At 46.1% G+C, this 22,436-nt stretch overlaps 1 long non-coding RNA gene across 1 annotated transcript in view; it reads right to left on the reverse strand.

Annotated features, from left to right (window-relative positions):
* Positions 1-283: 283 nt before the first annotated feature.
* The window catches only part of LOC146860721 (uncharacterized), a 39,543-nt gene continuing 17,390 nt past the window's right edge, over positions 284-22,436 (reverse strand). Inside the window, exon 4 of the long non-coding RNA XR_014978855.1 lies at positions 284-455. This is a non-coding gene — a long non-coding RNA (uncharacterized LOC146860721). The remainder of the gene's footprint in view (positions 456-22,436) is intronic.

Consider the following 22,436-nt stretch of genomic DNA (forward strand, 5'->3'; position numbering starts at 1 on the left):
AGACCCTCCCTAGTCTAACAATATTTATAATATAACTTGCAAAATAAAGCAACATAAAAAATTCTAAATGTTCATTGAATCACCAAGCGAAAACGAGCAGGAAAGGATGTCGCATCGCAACATTTGTTAGAACCTCCGCTCAGAAAAAATCACAAAAATAAAAAGACGGAAGAAGGAAACTCGAGTTTTGCAAAAGATACTTTCATGAATATATTTCCTCGGAACCATAGCGAAGCCACCGCTGTAATCACAAAGTTCATTGTGGCTTTCTTTCCCTCCAAGGACAGTTGGAAGCTTGCCTGGAGTCGCTGTCATCACGGAAACTTTATAAACTCCAGCAGAGCCATGGTCAGGTGACTGTCAACCATGTTCAGCGAGGCCTTCTGACATTTTCACATTCACTCGAATGCAGGCTGTAAACGGCAGCCATCTTGTTATAGGCCAAAACAGACCATCTTAATTAAAAGAGACACAAAACAACGTTACCACAGCATAATGATAAAACAGTGTTAATTCCCACTAATACCCTTATCTGTATGTAATTATCTAGCCTTCTGCAACACAATAAAGCATTAGTACACGTTATTTCAAAAGCGTTTCGTGCTTTAAACAAACAGCACTTAGCAACATTCATTTAATTAAACCTGCACATTATCATTAAGCAACATATATGCATTCCCACGTGTAGTTTCTCTTGTTAGTCATGTTGGTTAATCAAAGTTTTCGCACAAAACCAATAATTATCGATTATAGATTAATAATTTTATTCACGACATATAGACAAAACCGGAGCTTAAAACTAGATAAATTTTCAACAGAAAACCCTGCTCCAGCATCAGTGCCCTGATATTGCCCGGTCTTTTAACAGCTTATGACACTGTCGGCCACAGCACTCTGATTTCAACTCCGACTGGCTTTGGCTTTGCAGGATCTGTACTTCAATGGTTCTCCTGTTTTTCAAAAGACAGAACACAAGTGCTATAAGGCAATTCTCTTCACTTTTTACTTAAGTTACTTCTGAAGACCCTCATGTTTTAACAGTATCCCCCTATTTGTTTAACATCTATGTTCAGCCTCTATCTACGCTCATCAGAAGTTTCAGCATCCACTTTTGTGTCATCCCTGAACCGAACACCACACAAAAAAAGAATGGGAGTCAGCTTGGCTTCAAACTCAAGATGTAGGTACACATTTCTGCTATTGTGTTTTCATGCACTTTTTAAATGCGCATGCTAAGACCTATTCTCTTTTTTCGACATTGACAGTAGGAGAGCAACCTTCTCTGCTCTTATTGGATTCTGCTTGAATTATTGTAATGCTTTATATCTTGGTACAAATAAATATTTTGTGTGGACTGCAAACCATCCAAAGCCGAGTTACAAGATTAGCTGCTTCTGCCTCCCCCTTGTTTAAGGGCCAAACCTTTAATGGGCCAACTCCATTGGCTCCCTCTGCATTGTTAAGAAATTTCTTTTTTGGTCTAGCACCTGCCTTTCTACTTGTCTACAATTTTAGGATGCGTTTCTGCTCATTCCCTTCATACTTCCTACTTCTTATTCTTAAGGTTCCTCATTTTTAAGAATCTTTTCTTGAAAGATGCTCCTTCTGAGCCCGTCAACTATGAAATTCCTTTGACAGTCTTTGAAATGTACCACCTCCCACTAAGATTTCAGCTAGACGTTTTAAACCCATATACACTATACCTAGCAACGCAATAGATGCATCCAAACCCATTAGACCTTTGGTTACAAGAGCACTCAATGAAACTTCATTAACATAACTGTTAGACCTGGTACCATTGGCGTGAGTCTCCCTTCCATTTTTTGCTGATGTCTCCTCTGTTTTTTTATATGTTTTGCTGGTTTATCTGCTTTGGGCACTGTGCCACTGCTTTTCAGTGACACAGTGCAAGTGCTCCCTATTGTAAAATGATGTAATGGATTAGTGACTCCATGATTGGCATATTTGACTGTCAGACCCTAGTACAGTGCACTATGTGTGCCCAGGGCCTGTAGATCAAATGCTGCTAGTGAGCTTGCAGCACTGATTGTGCCACCCACAGAAGCAGCTTGCAAAGTGTGTCTCAGGCCTGCCATTGCAGGGCCTGCGTGCAGTCTAGTACTGCTATGTCGACTTGGTAAGTGCACCCACTTACCAGTCCCTAAACATTCCCTTTTCTACATGTGAGCCACCCCTAAAGTAGGCCCAAGGGCAGGGTGCGTTGTAAGTGAGAGGTAGGACATGCGCTGTTGTGTGTGGCATGTCCTGATAGTGAATTACAGCCAATTTCGTTTTTCACTATTGCAAGGCTACCTGTCCCCATAGGCCAGATCAGGCAGTTTGATTATAACATCTTATAATACTAACTGACCCAGGGAACATGGTAGAAAAACAAATTTAGTATGCCTGAACTCAGAATGATAAAATACATCTTTTAGTGAAGTTGGTTTTAACATTCTGTATTTGAAAATAACACTTTTAGAAAGTGGGTATTTTCTTGCCTAACCATCCAGCCTGCCGCTGCTAGGTTGTGTATTGCATGTCTGGTTTGTGAGTGTCAGGAGGACTTGGGCTCCAGCAGTCTGATGAGTCAGGACTGGTCTGGATAGGACCTTGGCTGCATAGAGAGTGGGGTGCGGAGATTTCCTTTCACTCCCCTGAGCCCTCATAGAATAGAGAGTAGGGGGAGGAGATTTCCTTTCAGCTACCTGGGCCAGGTGCTTTCAACAATGCTGTCTCCACCTCCTGCCAGGAAGCTGCACGGAACTGGTTTTGGCTCGGTACAGGCACCCTCTGCCTTCAGAGGACAAAAGATTTACTAGTATAAATATTGGGCCCAGACCCCAAGACTTTAGATCACTTCTGGGAATCAAGACGGACCTTTGCCAAGGAGAAGAACCAGAGAAGCTGAAGGAGTTGACTGCCCCTGTGCCAGTGTGCTATTTTCTGGGGTTGGCCTGCAGTGGTTTCTATATTGCCAAGGAAAGGGGAAAGACTTTTATTGAAACTTTCATCATCTTGAAGAAGAATCTCCAAGGGCTTGAACTGTGCTTGCCTCCTGCTGAAGTCTCAGGGATACAAGACTTCACCCCCAGCTACCCCCTGAATTTCCTTGCTGGGAATTCTGTCTGCAGAAGCCTGCGTATTGTTGGGCGCAGGAAGCGCGACTCAATGAGAAGAAGCATGTCGCATTCGCAGCTGTTGCCGTCGCACCATCGGAGAAGCGCGTCGCCACCACAAGGGTCGCCGTCGCATCACCGGAAAAGCATGTCTCCGTCACAGCTGTTTGTCGTCGCATCACCGGAAAAGCGTGTCACCACCGCAAGCGTCGCCGTCGCATCACCCGAGAAGTGTGTCACGACTCCGGAGTTTCAGAGTCTCCGCACGGCTGTCGGGCATGCACTCATCGCCTTCACGTTCTCGCATCGCATCAAAGAAGCCATCTTGTCGCATCGCACTGGATCGCTGTATCGCATCAAGGCGCCATCTTGTCGCATCGCAACCGGAACGCAACCCGAGATCGACGCATCACCTCCTCTCTGGTAAGAAACAGACGCATCGCCTACTTTGAACAAGCACTGAGGAACAGATGCATCGCCTCCCCCGAAGCAAGGAACCAACGCATCGTTCTCCATGCGAACCTTTAGTTTATCTTGTGTGACGCATCCAAAGGTACTTTGTGAGAAACGTGTCGCATTTACCATCATGTTTGAACTAAGCTAATTCTACCATCTAAAAGTAATTTTCTTAATACCGTATTGTGGATTTTTGTCGTTTGGGTCTTGCATTAAGTCTATATAAAGAATACTTATTTTTATAAAACCTGTGTGGTGTCCATCTGTAGTGTTTTTACTGTATTACTGTATGTGTTCACAAATGCTTTACACACTGCCTCTGAGATAAGCCTTCCTGCTCATGCCAAGCTACCACAGGGTTGAGCAGGGGTTATTTTAGGAGTGTAACCCCCTTACCATAACTAGAAGCAAAGGTCTCTATTTGGACAAAGGTGCAAACCATTGCCAACTAGAGACCCCCAGTTCTAACAATAACTTAATGTGGCGTCATGCTGCGGGCTCTGGGCTTACCTTGCTGCCCCTTGCAGCAGAGCAGTCAAGCACAGAGAGGAGTTTTGGTTTAAAAGCTGGTGTTCATTCAGCTTTTTTTATAGAGCTGTATTACCACCCTAAAAGCTGGCCAGTCAACACTATCACATTGTCATTTCTAAGCACGTAGCTATCAATACCCTATTAGTACCATTGCTTTATGGAGGGGACTCACACCCTTTCCTTTAATGGTTCTGTGATCCCATTCAGGGATCCTGCCTGTGCATTTGGGAGATTGTGGTCATTGAGGCACATCTGTGTATTCCTAGATGCATGCCATCAGATCTTCTGGCACATGTGGGTTGGTACATGCTGCTCCTTCTGTTACCTTGTACTGTCAGATTCTACATTTGTTTCTCTTTTTTGTCTTCTGATAAGGTATGAGTGCTCTGACGCTCTTTGAGCTCCACGTGTCAGCCACAAGCAAACACATACCTCAGCATAACGGAAGCTGCGGTGTCCAAAGGACAGTTATACCCATCAGGCTGTTTTACTGAGGTAGGGTCAGCGTCAGCTACATGGGACGCTTGAATGACTCATCCTTTCACCCAATAAAATAATGCCCACTAAACTGAGTAAAAGGGAGAGATCTCATTAGAGGATTAGTTCCTCACAAGCCAGTGCTTCCCCCTGTAACATTGAAGACCCAGCCTTCAATCCTCCACCTACCAGTCAACCCGCTGGAAACATGACCCATGACCTATTGTAATTGACTTCAGAGGTTTGCCCGGCCCATATCAACGTGCCTCTTCTATGCTAATGGATACCTTCTGGTAAAGCTAGCCCTATGAGAAATAAATAAATAAATAATGCACGTGTAGAGGACTAGGATAGAATCGATTGGCCGAGTGAGAAGGCGTACATATTGGACAGGTGCCTATACTTTAAAGTGACATTTGGGCTCGGAGACATCTTGCTTATGCCAGGATATGCTTGAGATGGAAGGAGTTGGATGATTGGAGTTGTGTTAAGTAAAGAATAAAGGGCCTCATTTAGAATTTGGAGGAGAAGGTACTTCGTCTCAACTGTGATGAAATACCCTGTCCGTGAAACCCTCAGTCCACCCGCCTTAGTTATGTCAACAATGGGGCCTCTACAGCGCTGTCTGAGCTTTACATACAACACTGTCCGCCTGAATACGGTGGATGGTGTTATGGTTTTGAGATGTTTATCAAAGACAGTAAAAAAAATAATGATTCCCCACACAATGGGAAGCAGCTCCCTGGTGTGGGAGCCACTAGGTTTACATTTCTCAATAACAAACTCCCGCTTTGGGAGTTGTTTTGAAAAAATGTAAAACTTTGTAAAAGTTTGATGGGCAGCCGTCATGAATGAATGAGAGGATTTAATATGGCGCACAGCTACTTGAACTAGAGTGTCCTGGCGCTGAGTGTAGATGAATGGCAGATCACTGATCACTCATGTTTGAGTAAGTCATCCGGCACACTTTTACATCATTGACATGAACCGCTGTGATGGTGGTTTTTCTGTCAATGTTTAGGGTTGTCCTCAGGACCGGCAGACAACTCCAAAATTGGCAGGCAGAGGAACCCTTGGTAAGGTGGGGATAAGTCCTTCATTCTATGGACTTACCTCCTCCCCCTAAACTCTAAATCAGGCCCTAAGTGAGAATTAGGATTTCTTCACATAAGTGTGTTATTCAGTAAAGCTAAGCTCTTCGCCCAGTGTAAGTTGCCGAGCCAGCAGGAAGAGGACCTAGGATCCGGAATCTGTAAGTGTGAGGATTCTGCAGGGGCGTGAGATAATAAAAGCCTTGTTTTCATCCCTCTGTCCTATTCCCACTGAAAGGACTTCAGTCTCTGAAAATGCAATGCCTCTTTACATATAGAGGTGTCATATTGCACTACTTTTTAATCTGTCAACAAAGAAGGGACTGTGGGCTTTTGGGTAGGTCCAGCATAAAGGCCCAAGAACAATAATTAGACCAAGAAGGTTATGCTGTTCCTCTAAAGTGAGAGACGGTACACGGAGAACTATGGGTCATCCTGACCACTGTGGATCAAAGTTGGGAATCCAATATGTTGGATTGTAATGCCCTCACACACCCTGTCGGGTGTCATGCTTCATCATCGGGCTGCTCCTCGTCGGGTCGGCGGTGCAATACCCGACGGGCTCCCTATAGTAGGGGCACTTTATCGGAGATCTTTTACCAACAGCCGTGTACCTTCTCTCACTTTAGAGGAACAGCATAACCTTTTTGGTGTAACTACTTTTTAATCCGCATAGAAAACAAATGCTCCCCAACACCTTCTTCTCCCCTCATGACACTGATAGAATGCAATGTGGACATTGAGGCAAGGATACGATTTACTTTTATTTATTTTGGTTCTTGGTGTAGCACATCAAGACCCCGGACATACGGTAGCTGGGTGCTTTACATAGACAACGAATACACTAACAGTGAGACAAGCAAAGGACATGTCATAAAAAGTCAATCTTGTCTTCAAAAATATGATATTACTGTAGAGCAGGATTTGAGGAGGCCAAGTGCAATAGGTGGGAAGAGATTATGAAAGATATTTTAGGAAATGCTTATTGACATCCAATTTTAATGTAGAGATTGATGTTGCTGGCAGATGTATCTGGGTGTAGCATTCTAGGCCAATGAAGAATTTCCAGGGTTTGATTGTCTGAGAGTGAAAGACTTTTTGAATCTGAAGATGTTCCACTTGAGCAGAGCATGGCTTCTTAACGTTCTGTTCTACCAGAGAGCTCAGGACCATGGCTGAAGGAACAGACAGAAGGACAGGGACACTGGGGCAAGGAGACAGGGTCACAGGGGCAGGGAGACAAATACACCTACAGTAGACACAGAGACTTGGGCTCTGGTACACAGAAGGAGATTCGAATGCTTGGGCAGGGTGGGGTGGACAGTGACAATCTGCGCTCAAGGGTGTTTGGGAAGAACTTCACCATGACTTTTAGCTGTCATTCGAAGGGCTATTGCACAGTTCAGCACTTCCCCTAGGAAGCAGTATTGCACGGCTGCAGGCCCTCAGAGTGACTAGAAAAGCAAATTTGTTGGGATGCGCCAAGCAAACCTCATACAAATGCAGTCTCTGATTGCTGATGTGTGGGTGCACGAGGGTTTGGTTAGAGACCTGAAGCTAAAACTGCTGAACTCAGCTCTGTAGCAGCGTCATCCATATCCACATTCACAATCCACAACTAACGCAGCATGGTGATTGGCCATGCTGCAGGCTCCGCGTAGCAAACACTACCTCCAGTTGTTGACTTTTTCATTAAGGTTGAGTAAGACACAGAGACGAAGAATAACTTGAATAATGCAGAACTTTTCCCTGTGGAATTTCCTAGAAGCCTGTGCAACCAGATCAGTGGCAGCCACATGGAATCTCTTTTCTTCCATCCGAATTCAAGTGAATATCGTCCCTTTTGGAAATCTTGTTGAGACGCCTGAAGTCTAAAACTCCAAGTGTAATGCAGTGGCCTAATCCGCTTTGATCTGTAACTGGCCACCAACAACATGCATGTTCTGACCAGAGGTCGGGAGAGTGGATGGGGACCAAGCTATTTGGAAACTATGGCATACATTTGGCAGCTCATTGGAAGAGTACGGGCCCGATTCACAGAACTAACTTAAGACAAAATCCTAAACTTACTACTTTTGATATTCACAGAAGTTAGGATTTTGTCTTAAGTCTGTCTTAAGTCTGTCTTAAGTTTGTCTTAAGACAAACTTAAGACAAAATCCTAACTTCTGTGAAAACCAAAAGTAGTAAGTTTAGGATTTTGTCTTAAGTTAGTTCTGTGAATCTGCCCCTTCATTCTTAAAAGGCCGGTCTCATCACTGTATAGTGAAAGCTGCCTAATCTTTGTAGTTCAGATCAGATCATGTGTTCCTGATTCTCACTGTAGATATATCTTGCCTCTCTCAGGTCCTAGGCCCGTGAGGTCACAGTTGGTATGTGCGGGGCTCGTGCTTGTGATTGTCCAGGCTGAGTATCACTTCCCATCTTTTATCAACAGCATCGGCTGTTTGATGAATGCTGGCAAACCATGTCTTCACATTCTGAAAGCTGAACTTATGACTCTAGTGTTTGTTGCTGTGCTAAAGAAAGTACACTGTGCTTTCATCTGTGGTATCCATCTATTGGTTAACATCCTGAGAGAGCTGAGCATCTTGTGGAACAAGATTTTATCTCGACCACCTCCTACTGTACCCCCATAATTCAATTAAATCGCAAGAAAGATGCTCATGCGTGGTGATGTGCTGAGTCTTGTCGTCTTGGTTTGGACCTTTACTGGGACAAACAGGGGCACCTTCTCCCAGTTTCCTACGTATGCTTGAGACGTATGGAGTGAATGGGAGTGGTGGATTCATCATTGTTGCTTAGGATCGTACCATGTGCCAGAGGCAGGTTTTGCCTATGAATATCTGCCACACAATCCTCCAATGGTCTGCCCTGGTATAGTAGAACTGAGATTGAGTTTGAGTGGTGACTACTTTCAGCTTTTGATCTGTTAGCTGACATGATGGATGTTTTCCTTGCCACCAGGTGCCCTCTCACAAAATAAATTTATGCTGGGCACCGGGTAAAATTTGTGGCCTGATGTAACGTTTGCGAGCTGACCACTTGCAGGCAAAATTCTCAGACGTCCTTTTGTATGTTTTATCTTTGACCCAACAAGGTGTTGCAGTGGGCACTGTTGAAGGATATTTTTTGGTCCTTTCGACCTTTCTGCCGGCCAACCATCCCTGTTTAAATCACCTGTTGTGATGAGATTTCATGAAGGATTCATACACATGTTCCATTCCAACAATTTGTGATGCCACAGTGTGGCCTTAACTTGGTCTTGTTTTTCATGTATACACCCTGTAAGCCAGTTCATAGTTTCTCACTGCATCTCCTGATCTTAAAACCACCTTCCTTGTTGGGTAATCCATCACTTTGTCTCCGTGCTTTTCGCCCCATCACCCTTTGAAAGGGGAGGAGAGGCTCCATCAGCTGGACCCCAAAAGGGATTTAAGCTTTTACATGCATCATACCAAGTACTATCAGGTGGACAATCAACTTTTTGTGGGTTTCTCCGGAGCAAAGAGGGGGAGGCTGTGCAGAAGAGGACCTTTTCGAGGTGGATAGTCCTCTGCATTAAGATCTGCTACACACTGACCATGAAACAGCCTCCAGAGGGTTTGAGAGCCCATTCCACCAAACCAAGGACTGCTAGGAGTCTAATGGCACACAGAGTGCTTGTCCTTGGCATCTGCCACACAGTGATGTGGGCATCAGTGCATACTTTCATGAAGCACTACTGCCTTGACAGCCAGGTCCAGCGGAAAGGACAATTCACTAATTTGGTCCTACAGGACATTTTGGTCTAAATACACTCCGCAGACCCTTCACCTAGGGATGTACTACTGTGGTATCTTTTGTAAGGTGAGGAATCTGAAGTTAGAAGTATCCCTTAGAAGAACAAGTTACTTACCTTTGGTAGCACTCCTTCTGGTGGACACTCTATCTAACAGCAGATTCCTTACTGCCCTCCACGCCTCCCTGTTCTGCGAAGTGGCCTCTTTTTAACATCTAAAAATGTTCCACATTAGGACTATGCACACTATTACCAACAATTATTCATGCTCTGCATGGCGCGGATATGGAAAAGATAACAAATAAAACCATCGGGCACTGTGTGGGAGCGCTGCTCTGTCTGGCACCAGGGGACTATTCTGAGGTGAGTAATCTGCGGTTAGATCGAGTATCACCAAAGGCTGCTGATAACTCTGAAGGAATCAGGGCCTCAAATCCACTGCTGTCTACCTTGAGTCAAATATCCTCCAGGATGGACAATAGCCAGCGCCGTCCTCAATCCTGGTGAAACCTTATTTGCAAAGGGTCCATCAAGAAACAGTTTTCTATGAAATGCTGCAGTTATGCGGTAACTGTGCTTTCAGTAGGTTTTCAGATGTAAGGCAGCATAAAAATGGGCCTGTAATTTGCTGGGTCTTTGGGTCCAAATGAAGACTTCTTTAAAATATTGTTTTAGCTATATCTGTTTCAAACTCTTCCGTCATGATGCCTATATCCTGTGAAACATTTATAGTAAAGCAGATGCTGGGGACGATGGTCCCTGCCGTTAGCTTTTGAAACTTCCCAGGACGGAAGTCTAAAGGGGATGTTGCTGGCATACTTTTTAAAATTAATTAAGTGACCTCCTCTACCTGAAGCAGTTGAAACGATGTGAAAGCGGGGGGCTCAGTATCTGTTTATTTTCTAGCAATAGTATCATCTTGTAGATGCCAGATAATATGATCATACTTTCGTAAAAGACTTATGATTTTTCAGAGCATGATTTTGTGCTAGCAGCATTCAAAATGGCGCAGCACTGATCTCTCTGATCCCAGATTGGGAGTAACCCATTTACAGATGGCTGTTTTATCTTTTACGGAATTAAATGCTGTAGGGACAAGGCCATCTGATGTTGATGACATGATTATCAAAGTGCTTTAAGTCACAAAGGAGGGTCTGACATTCTCTGTCTGAAGTCGGGCTATTGTCAAGGTTGGTTTAAACAACAGCTTCAACAAGCATTGGCAATGCCAATAGGTCTGGCTTTAAAAGAATGTTGAATGGTAATGTGATGCAATACAAGTAAATAGCATGGGATGAATATATGTGTAGAAGCGTAGAACTGTAAAATAATATTGGTGTGGGTTTAAAGGTCAGGTGGCAGTTGCACTGTCAAGCCAAGCTTAAGTACTGATGTAGGTTAATGACTACCATCCTCCCATCTGTGTTTCTAGAGAAAAACAACATTAAATTGCTAGTTATCTAAGATAAGGCATTACAATGTCATGTGCGTACTGCTGTAAGTTCAAGCGCAATGAGCTGGATAATCAAAATAGCACAGCTGTGTGGAGGACAAGCACTTTTTGTGGAAGCACACTACTGCTGCCCAATCAAAACACGTAATCCTGACTCCCAACATCTGGGTGGAGACAAAGCCCCTCCCCAGTAATGCTCCCATATTTGACCGGTGACAGCTTCGCTGTGAAGCCAGAACTTAAGAACAGGAATCAGTCCATTGTTCCAGGAAGGTAGTCATTGTTTGCACAATGCCTAATTGTTCCTTCGTATGCTGCCTTGGATGGCAAAGAGGTGTAGAACGCAGAGAGAATAGGACAGTGATCGGACCAAGTGAGGGATATATACCTTCATGGAAACTCTGTTGCACCCCGAGAAAATGAGGTTAGTTGTAGTTTCTGCCACACGTGTAGGCGTCTTGACCCATTGGACGAGGTCCAGGCAACACATGCAAAAGCATAAGTCTTTAAATTGTGGGCGAGATTGTTCACATGTGAATTAAAATCACCTAAAACTAACATTTCTTTGCAAAAGTGTTGAAGGTGGCATCCAGCCATTCCACGAACTGGGAGTGTGTGTTGGAAGGGTGATAGATAAATACCAAGATGATAGTATAGGCATTTGTCAATTTGAGAATTACTTTTAAAATCTTTAATCCCCACACTCTTTAAAGTGTAGAAGGTAACTCGTCTTTTAAATAAGAATTCATCATCCTGCTCCCTGTCTTGTTTCATGAAGTTATAGTTCAGGTGAATTAAATCCTCTGTACAGTCAAAAGACCACCCAGATTCTGTGATGGCAAGTGAGTGTCTTTTTTCAGCTTTTAGAAGCGCTCTAATGATATGTCTATTTTTTACTGCTGATCGGCCATTGAGCAAAACTGCTAAAAATAGAGCAATCAAGGGATTATCCTTGGGGGAACGCATAGTTGAAGAAAAGTTATGCGAAGGTGTTCATTTTAGAAGCACATATGGTGCGATTTGAGAAAAGAGAGGCCTTACTCTCAACTGAATACCAACAAATAATCTTGTTTGGGAACATAGAAACTGTCTACATCAACAGGAACCTGGTTCACCAACTGCTGAAAGATGTCTGGTTCATTTTGTCACCCCAATGCTTCATCAGCTTTGGCGATCTGGTGGGACCCATGAATTAAGGCATGGACTCAGCAGCCCCAACCTGGCAACAGTGTAAGTTGCTCCCAGGAGGGTGCACACATCAGTTTCTTTCCCTTGACTGGACTCACCCATGGGAGCTCAGAGTATTAAAACACATTTAGGTGAAGCATCTTTTTCACATTCATGTTGTTACAGTCCTGAACGTTGTCCAACATGCTGAAAATCTTGGATTTGATTGGGACGTTATCCCTTGTGTCAGTCCCTGGATGCATGGTGGTGTCAACTGAGGAGTCACTGAGAACCGCTCACAGACCTACCTCAGCACAGATGCATGCTCTCCCTGTTGTCCATTTGCAAGATTGGGGAAGAGTTGTACTGTCTACACTGCGTCATTGTTCTCTCATCCTTAAGGCAGATTGCAGAGGAATCTCTCTCATCCTATTACTCATCTGCATTAACAAGGTGTACCCCCATTTGTACAGGATGGTGGTATGGCTTGAGCAAGGTTGTATGTAAAGCACAATAGGGTTCCAGAGGGAAAGGGGGAGGCTCCAGTGTCAACTAATTACTAAATATTGCAAATCTATTTCAAGACAGCAAAGAGGTTGCCCACGTGTGCAAAAACATTATTCTTGGTTGCTCCGGTATCAGACTTGTTTGACCATCCCGGGATCCAGTCACTCTCATCCTTTTTTTTTTTTTACAGAGTTTTATATAGCGTGAAGTTGAACCGGTATCGGGTATCAGAGCACTTTTCATAGCGCCAGTTGCGTTACATGAGGACACGTTCATTTTTTGTTTAGGCACGGGGAGATTAAGGGCCAGATGTACAACCTGCAAAATATTGCATCGCAAATTGCGAGTCATTTGCAACTCGGAATTTGCTATGCGCTATTTTGCATGTACAACAGTTTGTTTTACACTGTTTGCGATGCCCAATGAGGCCGTAAATTGCGAGGGTCATGAATATTAATGATCCTCTCGCAATTTGCGAGTACATTGGGAATGACAGGCCCACCCAGGGATGGTGGCCTGCTGGGCTCAGCAGACCACCATGTCTAGGACTGTTTTTTTATTAAAGCAGCTTTTTGTTTTTTAAATGCATCTCGTTTTCCTTAAAGGAAAACTGGATGCATTTAAGAAAGAAAAATTTAACTTTTCAGTTTCATTTTTTTAAGGGCAGGCAGTGGTCTCTGGGACCACTGCCTGCTCTTAAAAAATATTTGCCAATATACTCACAAAGGGGAAGGGGTCCCCTGTGGACCCCTTCCCCTTTGCGAGTGGTTTACCAGTAGGTAGTAAACTGCGAGTGTTTGTTGCAAAACACTAGTACATAGCATGTGTTGACTCGCTATTAGGAAGGGACGCCCCTTCCTAATAGCGAGAGTAGCAAATGCTATTTTGCGAGTCAATGGCTCGCAAAATAGCATATGTACATGCTATAAAACTTTTTTGTGGCCCCAAACGGCATGTTCTCCCGTTTGCGGCTGCAAAAAAGGGTCGTACATCTGGCCCTAAGAGATTTGCCCAGAATCACAGGATGTTCAGCGTCATTGCCGAGACTCAAACCCCGATCCCCAGATTCGAGGTCAACCACCCTAGCCGTTAGGCCAACTCCTCTCCCAACTCTGGCCATTTCACTCCTTGATAAACTGTTGGCAAGCCTAAGAAATCATCTTTGCTTTAAAATATGCCACGTTTTTAAAGAGGCCCATTACATCATGTATGGAAGATCTAGGATTTACTTCCAGACCCTGCTCAACACATTGAGGGAATCTTTTTCAGTGGCCAAAAAGGAGTTCAAATGATCTGAACCGCCCACTCCTATCTTTGGCAAATAGTAATCATGGTAACAAAATATGTTACGTCCTATTTAAACACTGTTCCACTGCACCTACCATGTCTTGTTTGTTTTAGTGGAATGTAAGTGGTACACAGTGGAGCTGCTATATCAGGGGATCTTAAGCTGTGAAGGGGTAGGAAATAGGGTTATCACACTATATCTGGGTAGGGCTCGTTAAGAAAAAGGCATGAGGGCTTGACACTGAATGTCAGAATTGTGAGGGATCTAAAGAGTCAGGGATTATGACTCAGAGATACTGGAGAATATGGAGATAAGGAAATGTGAAGCTTGTCTAGTCTAGTATTTCAACACCTTAGAGTTTGCTGCCCCATTGGCTCCTGCTTCTGGGTCAGCGTTGGCCCATCTGCCCGGTAAATATGTTCTTTGGATGGGCCATCTGCTACCACTTAGATTTGCCTCCTAGACTTTCATGCTGCATGTTTGTTTTGTTTTTCCCTTGCCTGTCTCTCGATTCCTTGTTTCTTCTGCTTTAGTTAGGAATGCTTTGTTGTACTGTGCACTGTCTGCTTTCTCCCTCTTCATGAACTGACTCTCGTGTCCATTTCTAGTTATTGGGAAAGTCTCCTGGTCCTTGGTAACCATTCTCACACCCTCATGGGTACAGGTACGGGTACTGGTAAGAGTATCACCGATTGGGAAATTGTGCTGCTACTGCTACTTATTGTGGGGCATTCATATCTGATTATCGTCAGGGTTGTAAGGTTTGGTTTTCTATTCTGTAAACGATTACCTATTGAATGCCAAACACAGTGAGAGAGGTCTCCCGAGACAATCCCTCCATAATCCGAGCCCCTAAGGATCCGGTGTGCTCTCTCTCTCTTTCTCAATCTCTACCTTTCTCGGTCTCTCTCTCTCTTCCCCATTACCTCCTCGTCCAGTCTTCCTCGCCACAGTAATACAAATGAGCCTCCGGCTCCACACAGAACTCCAAGTAAAATAAAAGAGCAGCGCTCTAGTCTCCCCTCCCTCCTCCAATATGGCCCCCAGTGGCTTCAGCCAATCCTAGAAAAGGTATCAAACAAACCAGTACACTCTGTTCTTTTTTTCTGCACTTCTCCGAGTGCTGTGTTCCCTGATGGTCAGGTGAGTGGGGCTGGGGTCCTGCTTGAGCAGCCCCGTTTTGCCCTAGGGTATCTAGTTTGGGGGAAGTAGTTAGGATTATTTTGTATTGTTTTACTTAATTTTGTTTTTTTCCCCCTTCTTCTGCCCTCACGCCTCTGGTCCTGCTTGAGCGGACTTTCGTGGCGTTTGTTTCTGAGTCACTTCTGGACTCGTTCTTGGAGTCCTGCTATGTTGGGACTTCCTGCCTGTTTGCGGGTGTTTGTTTCCTTCCCGACCGCGCGTCCTGCTGAGCGGACGTAGCGCGGCCGGGTGCGTTTGCTCTGGGGGCCGGAGGCTCCCGATAGCATTCCTACCTGCTGATAATGCCGAGTGAGCTTGATGTGGGGGCCGGAGGCTCCCGATCGCGTTCCTTTCTGCTACTGTTCTGCGTACAGCGGCTGACTGAGTCCTCACGCAACGGTCTATAGATGTCTATACGCATGCGCTCGGTTTATCTTCCGGCACTTACGTTGTTTGAAGCATGCATGGGCTGGCTTATATGGTTGCATAGCAACCCCGGGGCCTTTTTATACCGGGCGTGTTGTCTTCGTTGCCTGTGTTTCATTCACTCGTCCACTTGTGTTTCACTATGATGGAGAGTGGTTCTATGGATGTTAATGCTCCTGATCCCTTGGTTGTGGCTTCTGGTTCTGGTATACAGATCCCGTCTATGGACGTGTTGCAACAGATGATCAATTCTGCTGTGGCTGCTGCAATGCAGGTCAGGTGCCTGTTCCTCCTGTGAAGAGGGCTAAGGTTGATGGCGCTGCTGCGGCTGATTCTAAGAATGAGGAAGAGGTTGATGTCAGGGGTCGCTTTGTGCAGGGTGCCGACCTGAAGGAGGTGCTAGGTCACATTCGCGAGAACTTGGTATTTCCTGCTTCTGTTGTTCCTCTGGAGGACGATCTATTTGCACAATATCAACGTCTTGAACCTGATTCTTTGCCTATCCACTCTTCAGTCTTAAAAGTCTTGGAGAATGAATGGAAGGATGTGGACAAGGGTTCCTTTCCACGATTTTTGAGTAAGAGGTACCCGCTGCAGGATTTTGCTGTGAAATTCCCTTCCTCGGTGAAGGTTGACTCCTTGTTGGCCAGCATGTCGTCTCATGGGACTGTGGTTTCGGAGGATTCTTCTCCTGCTGATCCGGTTGACCGTAAAGTAGACGGTGCGGTGAAGCACACTTTTGCGGCTGCAAATCTTTCTATCAGGGCTGCTGCCTATTCGTCTTACGCTATCCAATCCTTGCTTAAGGATTTTCAGTCTCTGTCAGAGTTGTTGGACCAGGGAGAGGATGTTTCTTCTACCCTGGCTATGATGGAACAAGAGGTTCGGATGCTTTCAGATATCTCCTTTGACTCTTTGGGAGCGGCGGCTTCTGCAGCTGGGTCTTCAGTGGCTGCACGGCGCCAGTTGTGGCTTCGTTCATGGAAGGCTGATGCTGCGCAGAAAAATCTCCTGATGAAGATCCCCTTTTCTGGGGTTAAACTTTTTGAGTCACCTCTGGATGACATGGTGAAGAAAACGGCGGAGGACCGTAAACTCCTGGCTCCTGAGAGGGCGAGTCACTTCCATTCCTTTGGTTCTCAGCGGGCTTTTGGTCCTTCTAGGAGGGGTCGGGCTGGTCAGCCCTTTCGTGGCAGGGGGCGTGGCCGGGGTGCTCCTTCCTTTGGTAAATCCCGGTTCTCCGCTTCTTCTTCCTCCTCAACTCCTGCACCAAAGTCATGACTGGTTCGCTCCTGGTTTGGGTCCGGTTGGGGGTCGCCTCAGTTTCTTCCTGGATTCTTGGAGAATGAATGTGTCGGACCAATGGGTGCTACAGGTGGTTTCAGAGGGCTTGCGTATTGGATTTATCCGGACTCCCCCAGACTGTTTCCGGGCCACTCCTTGTCCCAGAGACCCTGTAAGGAGATTGGCGCTTTTGGAAGGCATCGAATCCCTGTTGGTCAAACGTGCGGTGATTCCTGTTCCCGTCGATCAATTGGGGTTGGGTGTGTATTCCATCCTATTCCTGGTGTCAAAGCGCACTGGAGATCTTCGACCAGTGATGGACCTGAAGTGGTTGAATGCTTACATCTCTCACCAGAAGTTCAAAATGGTTTCCCTTCAGTTGATCCTTCCTCTGATATCTCAGGGCGACTCCTTGCATCAATAGACTTAAGAGATGCTTATCTGCATATCCCTGTTCATCCAGACTCTCAGAGATTTCTTCGGTTTTGCGTGCTGGGTCGTCATCACCAATTCCAGGTACTACCCTTTGGGCTCTGCTCTGCTCCCAGGGTCTTTACTAAGGTTCTGGCTCCTCTTATTGGACATTTGCATGGGGAGGGCATTAGTGTTTTTCCTTATCTGGACGACATTTTAATATCTGCTTCTTCTCTTCCTAAGGCGGAGTTGCATGTCCAGAGAGTGTGCCATGTCCTGGAGCATCATGGGTTCCTAGTGAATGTACCGAAGTCCTCCCTGGTTCCTGCACAGGAATTGACTTTCATTGGGGCTCTGTTCAGGACTCAGTTGGGGATGGTGTTCCTGCCCCCTCCCAGGATTATGTCCCTGGTGTCTGCAGTTCGTGCCCTGTTGTTGGGGCATTCTCATCCTGTGAGCCTATGGTTGAGGGTTCAGGGTCTAATGTCGGCGTCATTGATGACGGTGCCATGGGCTCGCCTCCACATGTACCCGGTGGTGTCCCACGTTTTGTCGCATTGGGACCCCTGTTCCCTAGATATGAGTGTTTTGGTTCCTATGTCGGAGGATGTTCGGGTGGTCCTGAGTTGGTGGTTGGACGAACGTCATCTGTCCAGGGGCCGCCCCTTTCTGATTTTTCCCACCCGCGTGGTCACTACCGATGCCAGCCTGCTGGGGTGGGGTGCTACTCTGGGGGATTCGACGACTCAGGGGGTTTGGCCTCAGTCGGTGTTGTCATGTTCCTCCAACTACAAGGAGCTGAAGGCCGTCCTTATGGGTCTGTTGGATTTCTCGGATCTTGTTCGGGGTCACCAAGTACAGATCCGAACGGACAATCAGGTTGTGATGTCTTATGTGAACCATCAAGGGGGGTGCAAGGTTCGATCCCTCAGTTGCCTCAGCCGTCGGATATGTTGTTGGGCGGAGGTTCATCTGGAGTCCCTATCTGCCATTTACCTACCTGGTGCGGAGAACACTGTGGCGGATTGTCTGAGCCAGGTGTTTCCTTCCATGGGGTCTTTGTCCCTGACGCATGTGATGTTCAGGAGGTTGCGGAGGATGTTTGGATATCCGATTGTCGACCTTTTTGCTTCCCAGGAAAATTTCAAGATCCGTTGCTTTTGCACGATTATGCCTTGCCGGGATGCCTGGAGGGTGGATGCCCTGTCGTTCCCTTGGCCGACGGGTCTGTTGTATGCCTTACCCCCTGTTCCCCTGATTCCGGCAGTCTTGCAGAAGATCAAGAGGGAGGGATCCTTTGTGCTTCTAATTGCTCCGGGTTGGATGCGTCGCCCTTGGTATCCCCTGCTGTTGGAATTGGCTGTGTCTCCGGGGTGGGCCTTGCCATTCATTCCTTATCCTCTGATGGGTCCTCCTCTTCCTCTGCCTGTGTTCCGTTCCTTGGGTCTGCGGGCCTGGCTCTTGAGAGGGATTCGTTGATGCAGAATGGTTGTTCGGTGGCTGTGGCTGAGGTCATTCAGCAATCCCGGAGGCCTTCTACTCTTAAATCCTACGCGAAGCACTGGGATAATTTTGTTTCTTGGTGTGTGAGTCACGACCTATCGGTGGCTTCTTTGGACCCGGCTCGCATTCTGGATTTTTTAAATGATGGTTTTGTGTTGGGCTTGGCCATTTCGACTCTTCGGGCTCAGTGGGCTGCGATTCGGGCTTTCCATGTCCTCCCTTTGGTTTCTGTTTCGCCATTGGTTGCTAGACTTTTTAAGTCCCTCTCTTTCAAACGACCCCGTCCTATCATGTGTCCTCCTCCTTGGGACCTACCTTTGGTTTTGCGTTCCTTGCAGTTGGCTCCCTTCGAACCATTGGAGTCGGTAACCTTGAAGTTTTTGACACTCAAGGTGGTGTTTCTTGTGGCGATTGCTTCTGCCAGACATATGGGTGAGTTGGGTGCCTTCCTTCGTTCTGCCCCGTTCTTGTTGGTTTTGTCGGACCGTGTGGTATTGCGTCCTCATCCTACATTTATTCCTAAGGTGGATTCTTATTTTCTCAGGTCTGCTGAAGTAGTTCTTCCGATTCTTTGTCCTGATCCTTCCTCAGACGAGGAATCCCTTTTGCACCTCTTGGATGTTCGTCGTGCCTTATTGATCTATTTGTCACGTACTTCTCCCTTTTGCAAAGTGGACAACCTATTTGTGAATTATGGTTTATCGCGTCAGGGCCTGAAACCCTCCCTCTCGACGATCAGTCGCTGGATTAAAGAAGCCATTATGTTGGCGTATTCTTCGGTTTCTGAGGTTCCCTCCCTTCCTGTTCAGGGGCGTTCCACCCGATCTGTTGCTGTGTCTTGGGCTTCCTTCAAAGGGGTGTCCATGGAGGATGTTTGCAGGGCTGCTACTTGGTCTTCCCCTCATACATTCATGTCCCATTACCGCTTCCAGATTGGGGATGGGGGTTCTGTTTCGTTTGCATCTTCTGTTCTGACTGCGGGGGTGCCTTGAGAGGTTGTCTTTGATTGCTGTACCTCTGTATATTAAATTATGTTTTTCACTGCACTGTTGGTGTGGTCTATTCCTTACATGAAGCTGATGCTTTGGTATCGGCTCATTTGTATTACTGTGGCGAGGAAGACTGGACGAGGAGGTAATGCCCCGGTTACTTACCGGTAATCTTCATTACTCCGAGTCCTAGTCTTCCTCGCCACAGTATAGTTTCCCTTCCCTCCCGGCCCTGGTGGTGGCTTCATGTCTGCGGCTTGGGTTTCTCAGATCGTACTGGTTTGTTTGTTACCTTTTCTAGGATTGGCTGAAGCCACTGGGGGCCATATTGGAGGAGGGAGGGGAGACTAGAGCGCTGCTCTTTTATTTTACTTGGAGTTCCGTGTGGAGCCGGAGGCTCATTTGTATTACTGTGGCGAGGAAGACTAGGACTCGGAGTAATGAAGATTACCGGTAAGTAACCGGGGCATTCCCTACGTGCTACCCACTGTGCTTTGGAGCACATCTGCAACACTAACCACAGAGGGGGGGGGGGGGGGGAGTCATTCCGGACTCGCGACTCATTGGACCTTGACAGACACTGAGGTGAAGGAGCTGCCGTCCAGCATGTCTACTTGCTCTCATGCCTGCAGTTCACGTGGTGCTTGTGCACGCGTCCACACCATCGCAGAGTGGCTCGCACCAGAGAAAGGTGATCATGGGTAGCTTCTGCACTAGACAAAGAGGAAGGTCTAAACATTAACATAGGACTACTGCGGACATGCCACAGCGTGAGGAAAAGAGTTCCCCATTATTCATGTTGAGGTCACTCAGGTTCAATTACCCTGTGGTAGAGACCGCTGGCTGATCATTCCTCATTGTAAAGGACTTTTGCTTCCAATATTCATTTCCACGTATGCTGATGTTTTGATATGTGTGATATTTAACTGAATGGAGAATAATGCGCTTCTTGTTTTTTAAGACCAAGTACTGGTGGGACATTGATTTATTAAGTGTTGTTGCGTTCCATTTTGTTGAGTCTCTAATTCTGATCTAGTAATAAGGTGGCCCCAGATCCAGAGATAGAAGGCCCCAATTGGCATAGTTAGGGCCCCGTGGCTTCTGTTTGTGCTGTGGCCCTCAAACCAATTCCAGAAGGTCCAACAACATTAGGGACCTGATTTAGAGTTTGCGGAGGGGTACTCAGTCACAAACAACACAGGTATGCCGTTTGCCTTATGACAAGTGCATGAGGATATAAAGCACTTGCAATAAGGCAGACGGTATATCTGTGACATTTGTGATGGAGTGACTCGTCGGCCAAACTGTAAATCAGGCGCTGAGTCTCAAACAATGTCGAGATGGGAAACAGAAGTATCATGCAGAAACACACCTTCAGGCCTGCTTAGGCTGGATGCATAAATCAACTGGAGCCTGCACAAGTCTAGGATCTTGAGTACAACGTACAGGTGTGCAAAACGGTCTTTGGGCAGTGGCGGCTGGCATGTACCGAGGGAGGTGAGGGCACAAATATAAATAAATAACATAGACTTACCTTCCTGGCTTGCTGCGCGATGTCCTCCTCGCTCTGGTCTTCAATACTTAAGGCAGGATCCAACGCAGGATCCAACGCAGGACCCAGCCAGCTCCCCTAGCCAATCCTGGCGCTGCTCTCACCAGCATGAGAGAAGCGCCAGGATTGGAGGGAGCGGCCTCACTCAGCGCTCTCTAGAGCACTGGAGGCCTGCGCTTTCTCCAACCCAGCTGTCAAGGTTGGAGAAAGAGGTTCAAACTGTGCATGTCTGGTTGGTCGGCACAAGACAGACAGCCAAAGAGACATGCACATTTCAAACTTTAGCGCAGAGCTTCCTCCTGCCACTCAGCAGCAATGGCCCTGCCTCGTTCTGATACACAGTTCAGGAGGGATTGCTGAAAAATAAAAAGGTAATAAATAAACTGTGTTACCATTTCATTTTGGAGCTCTGGGGCTCTTCCTCACAAATGAAAGAGCCGCCCCGATGGGTGTTCTAATAATGTTGCCTATAAGTGTATGGCGCTCCTTTTTCACTTGGAAACTGCACAGGGTGTCATACAAGTATTCTTGGGTGTCTAATCACAGCTATGTATAACATATTGGGCTTTGTTTGCACTCGCTGTTAGGACAAAGTCCAGGCATTTACATTGTGTAATGAGAAGTAGGATTGTGAAACCAGGTGGTACTTCCCTTCTGCAAGTCACACTGCAGGCTGATACCAAAGACGACTTTAAAATATTTTAACAACTACTATAATGAATCGGTCACATAGAAGAGGGGTTTAATACAAAAAAGCGCCAGGCTATTATATGTCAAAAACAAGTGAAGGGCAAAGAAGGTTTTGCTCAATACTTTTAAATCTGTTATGTGAAAAGAGGGGTTTGAGAACGGATTCCACTTGTCCACCCAGACTTCAAAGTCACCAATGAGGCCTTATTGAGTGACCCTTACGTTGTCATTCATTTATCTTGCTATAAAGGTACAACTGAACTCCTCTCCTTAATTCAAAGGAAGCGCCAGGAACCATGTATCCGATGCACTGGACCAAGGCAACATAAATGTGGTGGTGTATTCGTATTCGTTTTTGGAACATGGACTCCCACTACAGTAGTGACTTTGGAGTGCTATTGTGACACATGGAAACTACTGACACTGCATCTTCAGGTTGCCCATGAACCCCCAAACCTTTGAACCCCCTTCCTGTTTCAAAAATGGGTCTTCTAGGGTGTGGCCGGGTATGGAAAGGGCAGTTTTG

This window comes from Triturus cristatus, chromosome 3_1 (assembly GCF_964204655.1).
Source record: "Triturus cristatus chromosome 3_1, aTriCri1.1, whole genome shotgun sequence".
NCBI classification, from domain to species: domain Eukaryota; kingdom Metazoa; phylum Chordata; class Amphibia; order Caudata; family Salamandridae; genus Triturus; species Triturus cristatus.